General features: G+C 40.3%; 1 non-coding gene across 1 annotated transcript; it reads right to left on the reverse strand.

Annotated features, from left to right (window-relative positions):
* Positions 1–1,557: 1,557 nt before the first annotated feature.
* On the reverse strand, positions 1,558–1,664 carry LOC142173102 (small nucleolar RNA R71). The gene has a single exon (XR_012702532.1). It is a non-coding gene; the product is annotated as a small nucleolar RNA R71 (small nucleolar RNA).
* Positions 1,665–14,909: the final 13,245 nt, after the last annotated feature.

Below are 14,909 nucleotides of genomic sequence, written 5' to 3' on the forward strand. Positions count from 1 at the left end.
TGTTGGGAGAAGAATGAGGAGCTAGAGCGTGTATTGATGATTATTTGTGGATTATAACTCTAATTTTATATATTAAAGCATTTTTGGATGATTTAATTACTGCATCTATATTCATTAGTTCATGTAATCGAGAGGTGCATAACTTGTGATATCTTTGCATTATATTGTTGGTTGAGTTCATAGATTCTTCTAGGTAATCGAAAGAGACTAGTTGAATCATTGATTAAACCTAGTTAGGAGGATAATAGAGAGGTTCTCCTAAAGACCAATCCACTACGCATTCTTACATATATTCACAGTGCTTAATTTGGTTCATCTGGTGAGGTTGAGACTAAATCGAGAGAGGAGTTTCTGTCAAATGTTTGAACTAATAATTGAGTGAATTCGAGGGACTCACTTGAACATTAGAAGTGAATTATCTAGAGTTAGATCCCAAACAGTTATCTTGCATCTATCCTATTAAAACCCTATCTTCTCCCACTGATAATCTTTTTTGCTCATTCCTTGTCTCGATAATCACTAGTCAATAGCTTTAGATTCTTAGTTAATATTAGTTATTTATCATATAAATCTCCACTGTTGATCCTCTTGAATAGAAATCAAGCTAGAAACTACGAGAATACTATTAAAAATCACTCCTTATAGATACGATATTATACTTTACTATATTTGATTAACAAACATAATTTAATTGTATTTTTGCGCTCGTCCAATTTTGGCGCCGTTGTCGGGGATTGGCAACCAATAGTATTTGAAATAGTTTGTAATGCTAATTTAGGAATTTTTCCTTTTGTTTTATTTTATTTTTTCCCTTTTACGGTTGGTGTTATTTGACTGTGCACATGTTACAGGTTAAGATTGGTGCATAACTCGAGCTTCTATGAAAGAAGTGCTACCATATTAGCCAGAGTTATAAAAATAACTACGAGAACTGCGAAAATAAAGAGATCTCACCAAGAAGTTAGAAAAGGTTGGGCAATCCTCATCCCAAGAAACTATGGCCGAAAATGGTGATGATAATATAGATTTGGCTGCAAGAGAGGCAGCCCAACAATGAGAAAAAATTTGCACGGGATGTTGATGAATCAGCTACTAGAGATGCACAGAATATCTATGATGAAGAGAGGGGTCACAGAATTAATCAATGTCAACCTTTGGTTGTAGACCAGTTCGAAAATATAGCTCTCATACCTGGGATACCACTTAGTAATTATGCTAGACCGATCTATAATCAAGGATTATCAAGTGTTAGACCACCTCCAATTGCAGCAAATAATTTCGAGTTGAAGTAAGAGTTGCTTTAAACCATTCAGAACTGTTGTGTCTTCATAGGAAAGATGAACAAAAATCCAAACACGCATCTAATGGACTTCAAGGAGATTATGAACACCTTTCAATACAATAGGGTGTCACAAGATGCAGTGTACGGGCATCTCCATTTTCACTTAAAGATGATGCAAAGTAGTGGCTTCGAAGTTGTCCAATGGATCGATTAGAACATCAGAGGAGATGACCAGAAAAGTTCTTGATAAATATTTCTCCTCAGTTAAGATGGGTATATTTAGAAAAGAAATCCATAACTTTTGCCAGAAAAAGACTGAAACTATTTTTGAAGCATGTGAGAGGTTTAAGGAGATAGTTAGAAAGTGTAATCATAGTGGAATTAAACTCTGGATGCAACTCCAGGACTTTTGGGATGGATTGATACAGGCTTGGCGTAGAACATTGAGCAATGCAGCCGGAGGCCCTTTGATGAAGAATACTCGAGAGGAGATAGTTATAATTCTTGATGAGTTATCTGAAGATGCAAATCAGTGGCCCTCTGAGAGTGCTGAAAGAAGAAGATCAACTGGTGTTCACCAAGTTGATGCTAATACATCCGTGTAGGTACAACTTGATGTTATGGCTAAAGAAATATCAAAACTGACCTTAACTACGATACAAAGTGAGCCTCACACAGCTTGTGATATATGTGGAAGAGGACGCCCTACTCATGAGTGTCAGCCTCAACTGAGGAAGTGAATGTAGTGGAAAATTATAATTTTAATGCAATGGGTTAGAAGCACCCCGATTTTTAATGGAGTTCACCTGGGGGTACTGCAAATTCATGGCAACAAAACAATCCTAGATTCCAAGGACAAGGAGCTCTAGTTTTATGAATCAGCCGAGGAAGCAATTTCAGCCTAAACAACCTAATCAGCCTAGTCTAGAAGATCTCATGAAGGTCTTTATTGTGAAAACTGATAAAAGATTTGAAGTACAAGGGGCAACAATTCAAAATTTAGAGAAGCAAGTGGGACAAATTGCAACAATATTATCTGAGAGGGTTTCAAGAACTCTCCCTGCTGATACTGAAAGAAATCCCAAAGAAACAGTGAATGTTGTAACCTTGAGAAGTGGGTAAGTGTTGAAAGATCTCACCTCAATCAAAAATGATATGAGACCTGAAAAAGAATATGGGGAGCAACTGAAAAGTGATGTTGATAAAAATAAGAAAGGCCAGAAGGCAGCTAAGAAAAAGAAGAAGGAAGAAAATTCGAGAAGGGAGGAACCTGAAGAGAGCAAGCATATGCCTGTTTTTCCTTTCCCCCAAAAGCTATATAGAGAAAAGCTGCACAAGCAGTTTCAGAGATTTATGGATATGCTGAAACAGTTTCATGTAAACTTACCATTCACGTAAGTGCTCTCATAAATGCCTGCTTATGCCAAGTTCTTGAAAGAGATCCTTACGAAGAAGAGTAAAATAGAGGAGACCTCAGTCGTCAAGCTCACAGAGCATTGCAGCGAGATATTGCAAAATAAACCCCCACAAAAGTGTAGAGATACAGAGAGTTTTACTATACCTTGATCTTTAGGAACTATTAATTTTGATAAATCCTTATGTGATTATGGTGCCTCGATTAACTTAATGCCTATGTCTATCTATAGGAAACGAGAAGGAGATTGGAGAGATAAGGTATGCACCATATCTTTGTAGCTGATAGACCAAACGACTGTAATACCCGAGGGGATAGTGGAAGATGTGTTAGTTTGGGGTGGAAAAGTTCATATTTTCTGTGAATTTTATAGTGGTAAAGATGGAGGAAAACAAGGAGGTCCCCCTCATCCTAGGAAAACCATTCTTAGCGATGGGCAAAGCTATATTAGATATACAAGAGAGAAAACTCATGCTTAGATCAGGTGAGGAGACAAATGATTTTTCAGATAGATGTAGAAAAGGGGGACACAAAAGAACAAACCAGCTGCGAGTGTTGAGTGGAAAGTAAAAGGCTCGAAATAGAAGGCTGTAGTGGACGAGAAATATTAGTGTAGGGTGTACCCAAAGAAGGCTAAGAAGAAGCTGTTCGCATGGATGTGTGCATTAGTTCGGGCACGAGGAATAGAGCCCGACTTTAACTCAGACCCCGACTAGATATTCAGGAAAGTTTCCTTTAGCTTATGATTTTTAATTATGTGTCATGGGAACATGCCACAACTTAAAGTGTGGGGTGGGGGATATTTGTATGTATATTAGTTTTCTTTTTGTTAGTTAAAGGAGTTAGAAAAAAAACTTTTAAATTTTTCGATTTTTTCCGACGATGGATATCATCAACAGGTTTCTTGAAGGATTAAAGTCGAAGAAAAAAGACAAAAAGATTTTCTTTTGTTAGGTAGTGCAATAATTCCCCCTTGATTTTCCTTTGTGCTGTGGTTCTTTTCCAAGGGTTTTGTTTGAACCGAGTGTAGTTATTTTTTTCTTAGGAGTAGAAAATCTTGTATCATTGTGCTAGTTAGAAGCAATCTTTCTTGACGTTGTTGTGCCTTAAGAATAGTAAGTACTTTAGTTGTGATGCTTAGGCTTAGATTTTGACTCTTGTATGAGTACCTTAAATTGTATGATCTTAACTTTGCTTAACTGCTTTGACCAGTTTGTCGTGATAAGTCCAATCCTGAGTGAGTTATGTACCATGTGTGTGTGAGGTTTCATGTTATTTTGTGCATTGGGTTTGATGTCTTGAACGTGCCCCGTGTATTTGCAAAGTGAAATAGTAGTTTTATTCAGTCTTAAAAGTGATATAGGTGTTTCTTTATTGAGCCAATGATATGTTTACCCACCTAATTATTATGTATCTTAGTTAACCCCTTTGAGCCTATAATCCTATTTCTTTTGCAATCACATTACAAGCCTTAGCCATTTGTTTGATTGACCATCTATTTGAACCTTGTACCTCTTGTGAGCACTTAAATTTGTTATGAACTTTGTAAAAGTTAAAGTGTGGGGTGTTGGTTTGGCTTTTGAGTGGAACTATTGAAATAAGGAGAAAGGTGCACTATTTTGAAAAGTAAGAGCCACTTGAATTGAAAAAGAAAATAAGAAAAATAGTTGTATTGTTTTGCAAATATTCCTTGATAAGCCGTAACTCTTGATGTAATTGTGCTTAAAGAAGTAGGGAGTTGATGTATATTGATGTGAAGGTAGAGTTATGGTTTGACATAAGTGTGGGGTTTTGAATGGTTAATTGTATGTATTAAAGTGCTAAGGGAGGTGTAGTCACTCTTATATCTAAATATATCCTACCCATCCCACAACCTACATTACAACCGATTAAAGTCCTACTTGATCCTTGACTGAATGAGCTCAATTAGTAGAGTTGTACACTACAGGCAAGCCTATGATACGTCTTTTGTGGAATATGAATGTTGTCTTGAGAGTGAGAAAATTCTTTCTATTTGAGTTCCTAATTTTTCTTGAATTTTATTGTGGGTGGAACTACTCTCTATTGTTGTGTGAGGACACTCGATTCACGAAGAAAAGGTAATGTCATTGACCTCTATGTTAGAGTAAGTGACTGGGTTGTGAAAAATACGTGGTGCTTTTGAGTCAAATCTAACATAGAGGTCAATGTCATTAAGGCGAGGATGTTACGTTAGCATTCTTAATCTGTTTTAAATATTCTTGGTATGATGAGTTAGGAATGTTTTTAAAAAAGGTCGTGTCAACATAAAGTCTAGTTTGATTGCTCGAGGACGAGTAATGGTTTAAGTGTGGGGTGTTGATGGTCGGCTATAATCCTATGTTTTAGTCGCTTATTGCACTCTAATTCACTGCACTTTACTTGTGTTGAGATTTAATTGGTAATGTTTTGCACTTATTGTGTGTTTTATGCCTTGTAGGAGTGATTCCAAGTTATGTAGATGCTATGGAGCTAATTCGAGCTATTTGGGGCTTTGGAGTCGGAGTAAAATCCCAAGGGATTAAGCTGGGATTGTGTTCGGGGGTCGAGGACCACATCTGGACATCAAAAATCAAGGAAAACCAAGACTCTAAGGATTTTGCACTGCCACGACGTGTGGGGTGGCGCGTAGTGCACCGTGGCAATGTATTTTCTCTGCCTGTTGAATTCTGCATGCTCTATGATGATCTTCACTAATGCCATGCATGGCGCGTCGCCCCATGCAGCGTGCTTGTGTATTTTTCCTAGAGCTATTTTCCTATTTCGGTTAGGAAAGGGTGGTTTCATCCGGGCACGACCCTACTTGGTATAATTACATGGGAAAATATTATTTTCTGGAATTTTGATATATTTTCGACCTAAGGACGCTAAGGAGTAGTTGGAAGAACACAAGCACGAGGATTTCATCATACCTTCCTCACTCAAAACCCGAGTTTGGATTGAATTTATGTTTTCCTATAATTTATTTATATTTATGATGAATTACTCCACGTCCACGGAGTAGTTCCCTTTAGGGTTTGATAGATTTAGTATATTGATGATTGTTTGTGGATTATAACTCTAGTGTTATGTATTGACGCGTTTTTGGATGATTTAATTATTGCATCTATATTCACTAGTTCATGTAATCGAGAGAGGCATAATTTGTGATATCTTTTCATTATATTATTGGTTGAGTTCGTAGATTCTTCTAAGTAATCGAAAGAGGCTAGTTGAATCATTGATTAAACGTAGTTAGGACGATAATCGAGAGAGGTTCTCCTAAAAACCAATCCACTATGCATTCTTGCATATCTTCACAGTACTTAATTTGGTTCATCTGGTGAGGTTGAGACTTAATCGAGAGAGAAGTTTCTGCTAAACGTTTGAACTAATAATTGAGTGAATTCGAGAGACTAACTTGAACATTAAAAGTGAATTATCTAAAGTTAGATCCCAAACAATTATCTTGCACCTATCCTATCAAAACCCTATCTTTTCTCGCTGATAATCTTATTCTCTCATTCTTTGTCTCGATAGTCACCAGTCAATAACTTTAGATTGTTATTTAATTTTAGTTAGTAATCATATAAATCTCAACGGTTGATCCTCTTGAATAGAAATCAAGCTAGAAACTATGAGAATACAGTTTAAATCCAATTCATGTGAATACGACATTATACTATACTATATTTGATTAGCGAGCATAATTTAAGTTTGTGTTTTGCGCTTGTCAGCACACCCAAAGGCGAGACACTAGGTCTAATAAATCCCTTATCAAGCAAATCTTACAACTGCTCCTTCAATTCCTTCAACTAGGGGGGCATACAGTATGGTGGAATCGGAATGGACTGGATGCCTGGAACTAAATCAATACATAAATTAATATCTCTGTCAGGTGGCATCCGGGCAAATCTACAGGAAATACCTCTTGAAACTCACGAACAATTGGTACCGAATTCATGAATTGAACCTCCCACTAGGATCATGAATATAAGCCAAATAGGCTAAACATACCTTCTTGACCATGCACCGAGCCTCCATATAAGAAATAACATTGCTGGTAGAATGACTAGGAGTCCATATCCACTCTAATCGAGGCAACCCCGACATGGCTAAGGTCACCGTCTTAGCGTGACGGTCCAATATAGCATGATGAGGTGACAGCCAATCCATGCCCTAAATAACATCAAAGTCCACCATATCAAGAAGTAGGAGATCTATACTAGTCTCAAGGTTCCCGAATAGTAATCACACACGAGCGATATACGCGATCTAAAATAATAGAATCTCCCACAGGCGCTCAAAGAATTACGAGGCACAACCAGATATAAAGCAAAATAGGATGACACGTAGGAATAAGTAGAGCCTTGATCAAATAGAACTGAAGCATATCTATGGCAAACAGGAACAATACCTATGATAACGACATCAGATGACTCGACCTCAGGTCTAGCCGGGAATGCATAAAAATAAGGCTGGGACTCACCACTCTGACCTCCGCCCCTCGAACGTCCCCTAGCTGTCTGGCCTCCACCTCTAACAGCCTGACCTCCACCGTTAACGACCTGACTTCCACATCTAGTAGCATGACCCCCACTTCTAGCCGACTGAGTGGGCAGTGAAGCAACCGGTACTAGAATCATAGCATGAGAACCCTGCTGGTACATGCCGCCCTCTGATCTGGGGCAAAATCTAGAAAGGTGTCTCAGATCTCCACAAGTATAACAAGCCCTCCGCTGCTGTGACTACTGACTATGGAACTGGCCTTGCCGGCTTGGATAACTGATAACTAGGGATTTTGACGCATTTTATACTCCTTCTTGCTTACGTTTTGATTATAAATTCATACAAAATATTCCCAATAGGCTCATAAGTTGTGCTTGATTGCAGGTTTGATCAATAAAGTGACAAGATGTCAAAGATCAGCTCAAAAGGAGTGAAACTTGTACAAGTACCAAAGACAAGACAAACTCAGGAAAAACAGGCCTAGTGCGGCCGCACTACACTTTGTGTGGTCCGCACTTGGGAGATTCAGAGAGCTGGTATTTCAGGCATTAAGGCAGTGCAGCCGCAGAAGGTTTTGTGCAGTCCGCACTGAAGGCAATGCGGATGCACTACAATTCTGTGCGGTCCGTAGAGCCAAGGTTCAGAGAGGGTGAAGTTGGAGCTTTCAAGCCTGTGCGGTCCATGGTCCAGTTTGTGCGGACCGTACTAGAAGCCTCCGCGGCCACAGTCCGTTCTATGCGGTCCATGGATCCTGAGTTCAGAGAGCTAAGTTTTCAAGTTCAAGAGCCTAGTGCGGCCGCACACCATTTTGTGCGGTCCGCATTAACCCCGCAGGGGCATTTTTGTCCAGATTTTCCAGCTTAGTATAAATAGATCCTTTTTCCATTTTTAGGGTATCAGACATTTTAGAATAGCTGCTGCGCTCGTGGGAACATATCTTGTAGCCATTTTGGGCATTTTTTACTTACTTTTTATTATTGAATATTTGTATTTAGCGTAGCAATTAATTAATATATGTTCATCTTCATCTATTTCTCTGTTTTTCTCTTCAAGTATGAGTAGATAGACCTATTAGCTAGGGTTGTGGCTCAACCCTAGTGTGGGTAATTTATGGGTGTTGTAATTTAGGGCTAGATTGACTATGGGTGTTTGCTATTTGGGTCAATTTCATGGTTTAATTACTGAATTAGTGGTTGCAAACACTAGTTTGTGCTAAGTTGACTTGGGCTCTTCTTGAGAAAGAGAGCCTAAGTCTCTGAAATTGATCCAACAAGGAATTGGGATGGACTCAAGAGAATTGATAGTCTCAATTAAAGGGTTAAACCTCGATAGAGTAATACCCGACTTGAACCTTAGTTGCTTGAGCAAATATGCATACCCAGTTGGTCTTGAAAAGTCAATTGGGCAAAATCATTCTTTCTATCCAAGAGTTTTGGGAGTGGATAATATCGAGCAACGATTATAATATATTCCTCAATCATGTCAATCGTGTCTTAGATGCAATTACCCGTCAATTGGACATCTAGGCGAAAGTCACTACCCTAGTGTCTTTTAGAATATTTGAACAACTTGTAGCGTTTTACTCTTAGCTTAATCTAGTTGCAATTATAATTTGTAGTTTGATAATAGTAGAATTATAAAGAAAATACAAAATTGAATAGAAGTGCAATTTGGAACCAATACGCAATCCCAACCTAAATAGATACTCAACTCCCTTTCTAGCTCTCTATAGAAATCGATCCCGACCCAAAATCGGGTAAAAGCTATTGCGACCCTCTCTCGCTACTTTTTAGTGGTGCGGAGTAGGCAGCGATCAACATTTTGGTGCGTTGCCGGGGAGCTAATGGTTTTGGCTATCTATTTAGTTAGTTTTGTGTATTGTTCTTCTTTCCTTCTTTGTTACTTACTTGTTTGTGTCACTACTCAGGTACTAATATGGTTTTGAACAGCGCTAATGACCCTCTTGGAAACGTGATTGCGGGGGAGGAGGTAGATGATGTTGAGCAAGATGAGGTGCCTCTTGTACCTCAAGGACAACGTAGAGGTCGCAATGCCAATGCTAATCCAAATGACAATATTTCAGACCCTCCTCCGCCACCTCTAAGAGTGGCTCCTAGAGTACTTCCGAACCAGGGTTATGCAAGTGTTATTGTCCCACCCAGAATCCGGGTGGGCAACTTTCAGATAACCAATGTGATGTTGACCTTACTTGAGCAACGTGGATACTGCACGCGTGTTGCGGATTAAAATGCCTACAAATATCTCAAGGGGTTCGTGGATACGTGCTGGGGGAGAAAACAGATGAATGTGTCCGAGGATGCTCTTAGGTTGAGACTTTTCCCATCTCACTTCGGGGGAAGGCATTATATTGGCTCGAGAAACTTCCCAACCATTCCATTACAACTTGGGATAAGTTGGCGGATAAATTCATTGCTAAATTCTTTTCACCCGGGCATATGGCGGCACTTCGAGATGAGATATTGGCTTTCAAGCTAGAGCCCACGGAACCTTTGCATGAGATTTGGGAGCGGTATAGAACGATGGTGAAGGAATGCCCAAATAATGACATGACCGAGGCCATGATCCAACAAACCTTCTACCGGGGCATAAACACTACAAATCAATGCATTGTGAACCAATTGGCCGGGGGCAATTTTATGAAGTTATCATATGATGAGGCATGTGATGTACTTGATGAGATGGCCGACACTTCTTCAGCAAGGCAGAGTAGAGCAAATGTGCCTCAAGGTGATCCTACGGTTATCCATTTGTACAAGGAATTACATGATCACGGGCAAGCGATAGCTGAGCTTACTACTACTATGAACCAATTGGCTAAGGAGCAGTTGCAACAAGTTCAGAATCCTCGCCAAGTGAATGCCATGGAGGGTGTAAGTATGCTTGTCAACAAGATAAGGCAAACAAGGCAACAAAACCAAGGGAATTCTGAGCAATATGATGATACATGTGATGGTTTTCAAAATGATGGTTATGATGACCAAAGTGAAGAGGTACAATATGTCAACAACTATCAAGGCAATAGAGGCAACTCTTCAAACCAACAATGGCAACCTCAAGAAAATTGGGGCAATCAACAACAAGGTGGTGGTAATTGAAACAACAACAACCAAAACAACAATTGGGGGAATCAGAACAACAATCAAGACAACTAAGGGAATTGGAATGGTAATAATAACAATTGGGGCAACAATAACAATCAAGGTGGATGGAACAATGGGAACCAAGGCAACCGGGAGAAAGGCTTTCAAAGGCCCCCAATGTACCAACAACCGAACAATCCACCACCATTTCCATCTCAAGGTCCTAGTTCTTCGGGTAATGATATGGGTAGAATTGAAATGATGTTCGAGCAAATGATGAAGAAGAACACAGATTCTGATGCACAGTTAGCTTCTCACAACACCTCTATCCGAAACTTGGAGGTGCAATTAGGCCAAATCTCTCAGTCATTGTATACTCGCCCAAAGGGTGCTCTACCAAGTGATACGGTAGTGAACTCAAAGGGTGGGAACAATCATGTTATGGTGGTTACAACAACAAGTGGGAGAGATAGTGATGTGAATGCCTCTAAGCAAAAGCAAGTCGTAGAGGATGATGTTGAGTTGCAAGATGACGAAGTCCCTTTGGTAGTTGAAGATGTGGTTGATGAAAATGTGAACAATGAAGTGAGGACTGGTATTCAAGAAGTCGAGGTGGAAACTCAAAATGATGTGAACCCATATAGGGAACACATAATTGACATGCCGGAGCCGGTTGTGCCAAAAGCCAAGGATCCTTTTCCAAGGCCACCTCCACCTTATCTTCAAATGCTCGCGAAGCAAAAGAATAATAATCAGTTTAAAAGTTCATTTATATGATGAAGAGCTTATCTATTAATGTGCCTTTGGTGGAGGCACATGAACAAATGTCGGGTATGCAAAATTAATGAAAGACATGGTTACAAAGAAGCGTTCTATAGATTGTGAAACTATAAAGATGACTCACCAAGTTAATACTATAGTGCATTCAATGGCCCCGAAGCTTGAAGATCCCGATGCTTTCACCATTCCTTGCACCATCGGGAGTGCGGATTTTGCCAAGGCTCTATCTGATTTGGGAGCTAGTATCAATTTGATGCCTTACTCAGTTTTCAAAACTTTGGGTATTGGACAACCTAGACCAACTTCCATGAGGTTACAAATGGCGGATCAATTGATGAAGCGACCTTTGGGCGTTATTGATGATGTGCTTGTCCGAGTGAACAAATTCATATTGCTGTCCGACTTTGTCATTTTGGATTGTGAAGTGGACTATAAAGTCCCAATCATTCTTGGGAGACCTTTACTTGCAACAGGGAAGGCATTGGTTGATGTTGAAGCGGGTGAGCTCACTTTCCGAGTGGGTGATGAAAAAGTCATCTTCCATGTTTGCAAATCTATGAAGCAACCCAATAGAACTGAGATGTGCTCATTTGTAGACCTTTTCATAGCTGTGATTGTGGATGACACCAGTGCTATGATTAACGTGGAGGATCCCCTTAAGGTCGTGCTATTAAATCTTGATGTCAATGATGATGCAACCAGAGTGGAGTGCGTGAATGCTTTACATGGAATGGGCTCTTTGTCCTATGAGCCTAGAAAATTGTCTTTGAATCTTGAAAACCGGAAAACTCCACCAACAAAACCATCAATTGAGGAGCCATCGGTATTAGAGTTGAAACCACTGCCTCAACACCTCAGGTATGAGGTCTTGGGCTCAAATTCTACTTTACCATTTATTCTTTCTTCTTTCCTTACTAACATGCATGTTGAGGCCACTCTGGCGGTGCTTCAAAAGTGGAAAAGGGCAATTGGATAGACTTTGGCTGACAATCGGGGAATAAGCCCCGCCTTCTGTATGCACAAAATTATCTTGTAGGATGATGCAAAGCCTTCCTTGGAGCATCAAAAAAGATTGAACGAGGCAATGCAGGAAGTGGTGAAGAAAGAAGTGATCAAGTGGTTGGATGCCGGTGTTGTGTACCCCATTTCCGATAGCTCACGGACTTCTCCGGTGCAATATGTACCGAAAAAGGGTGGTATGACTGTGGTAACAAATGACAACAATGAACTTATTCCCACTCGGACAGTTACCGGATGGAGGGTATGTATGGACTACCGGAAGCTAAACAAGGTGACCCGAAATGATCATTTCCCATTGCCATTCCTTGACCAAATGCTTAATCGTCTTGCGATGCATGCTTTTTATTGCTTTTTGGATAGATACTCGGGGTATAATCAAATCTTAATTGCCCTGGAGGACCAAGAGAAGACCACCTTTACCTATCCGTATGGAACTTTCGCTTTCTCTCGGATGCCGTTCGGGTTGTGTAATGCTCCGGTGACCTTCCAACGATGCATGATGGCTATTTTCACCGACATGGTGGAAGATATCTTGGAGGTCTTCATGGATGATTTTAGTGTGGTTGGTTATTCCATTGAAGAGTGTTTGAGAAATTTGGATAGAGTTTTGGCCCGATGTGAAGACACAAATCTCGTACTTAATTGGGAAAAATGCCACTTCATGGTGGAGGAAGGCATAGTGTTGGGCCACAATATTTCAAAGCGTATGATTGAAGTTGACAAAGCCAAGATAGAGGTGATTTCAAGGCTTCCTCCCCCCATTTCCGTCAAGGGAGTGAGGAGTTTTCTTGGGCACGCGGGGTTCTATCGGAGGTTTATAAAAGATTTTAAAAGGTGGTAAACCCTTGTGCAAGCTACTAGAAAAGGATGTAAAGTTTGTGTTCAATGAGGGATGTATGCAAGCATTTGAGATTCTCAAGCTTAAGTTGACCACTACCCTAATTATTACTGCACCAAATTGGAGCTTGCCTTTCAAGCTCATGTGTGATGCAAGTGATGTTGCTGTTGGGGCTGTCTTGGGTCAAAAAGTTAACAAGATGTTTCATCCGGTGTACTACACAAGCAAGACCATGAATGAGGCTCAAAGGAACTACACAGTTACCAAGAAAGAGTTGTTGGCTTTAGTGTTTGCAATGGAAAAGTTTCGGTCGTATCTTATGGGGGCCAAAGTCATAGTGCACACCGATCATGCCGCACTTAGATACTTGATGGCAAAGAAAGACTCCAAGGCATGGTTGATGCAATGGGTGTTACTACTTCAAGAGTTTGATCTAGAAATTGTGGACCGGAAAGGTAGTTAGAACCAAGTGGCGGACCACTTGTCCCGTTTGGAGGAGGAGGGGAGGCCTAGTGATGGCCTAGAGATCAATGATTCATTTACCGATGAACAACTCCTTGCAGTTTCGGTAAATGATATGCCATGGTTTTCCGATGTTGCTAATTACCTTGTGACCAGAATAATCCCGTGTGAGCTCTCTTCTAACCAAAGGAAGAAGATCAAGCGGGATAGTTTGGATTTTTATTGGGATGAGCCTTACTTGTTCAAGATTTTCACGGATGGTGTGATCCGAAGGTGTGTCTCGGAGGAAGACTAAGTGAGTATCTTGGAGGCTTGTCATTCTTCACTCTATGGTGGCCATCATGGTAGGGTGAGGACCGCCTCGAAAGTTCTTAGTTGTGGGTTCTATTGGCCAACCTTGTTCAAATATGCAGGTGATTTTGTGAAGAGGTGTGACGAATGCCAAAGAGTGAGTGGAATTTCTAAAAGGGATGAGATGCCTCTCAATACCATTCTTGAAGTGGATATCTTTGATGTTTGGGGCATCGATTTCATGGGTCCATTTGTTAGCTCTTGTGGGAATACTTACATTCTTGTGGCGGTTGACTATGTCTCAAAATGGGTTGAAGCCGTGGCTTTGTCTAACAATGAAGCCCGAAGTGTTGTTGCATTTCTTAAAAAGAGCATATTCACAAGGTTTGGCACTCCTCGTGCGATTATCAGTGATGGGGGGTCTCACTTTTGCAATAGAGCTTTCGACACGTTGCTTTTTAAGTATGGTGTCAATCACAAAGTTTCTACCCCTATCATCCTCAAGCAAGTGGTCAAGTGGAAGTCTCCAACAGGGAAATCAAAAGTATATTGTCAAAGATGGTCAATGCTAATAGGACCGATTGGTCAAAGAAGTTGGATGATGCTCTATGGGCTTATCAGATGGCTTACAAAACTCCGATTGGTATGTCTCCTTGTCGCTTGGTGTTTGGGAAAGTTTGCCATCTTCCGGTTGAGTTAGAGCACAAGGCCATGTGAGATTTGAGGAAGTTGAATCTTGAATGGGATGTTGCAGCCGATCTTCGTGTAGAGCAGCTCAATGAACTTGATGAATTTAGATTTCATGCCTACTCCAGTTGGTCCTTGTGTAAGGACAAGATGAATTACCTTCATGATAAATATGCTCATGCAAAGGAGTTCAAAGTAGGTGATTTGGTTCTCTTGATCAACTCTCGATTACGTCTGTTTCTTAGAAAGCTTAAATCAAAATGGAGTGGGCCATTTGAAGTTGTGTTTGTGACCCCTTTTGGTGCTCTTGATTTGAAAAATAAAAATGGTGAAGTCTTCCGAGTTAACGTGCACCGGGTCAAGCATTATCTTGGGAAAATTGATGACAGCCATGTGGAGGCACTTCTTCATTTCAAATGATGTGATGGTAACCTGCGTCGTGCCGCGACGTTAAATCAGGTGCTTCTTGGGAGGCAACCCATATATTTTTCTTCTTGCTTTCTTTGATTTTCTTTGAAGTATAGGATT

This window comes from Nicotiana tabacum, chromosome 18, assembly GCF_000715075.1.
Source record: "Nicotiana tabacum cultivar K326 chromosome 18, ASM71507v2, whole genome shotgun sequence".
Taxonomy (NCBI): domain Eukaryota; kingdom Viridiplantae; phylum Streptophyta; class Magnoliopsida; order Solanales; family Solanaceae; genus Nicotiana; species Nicotiana tabacum.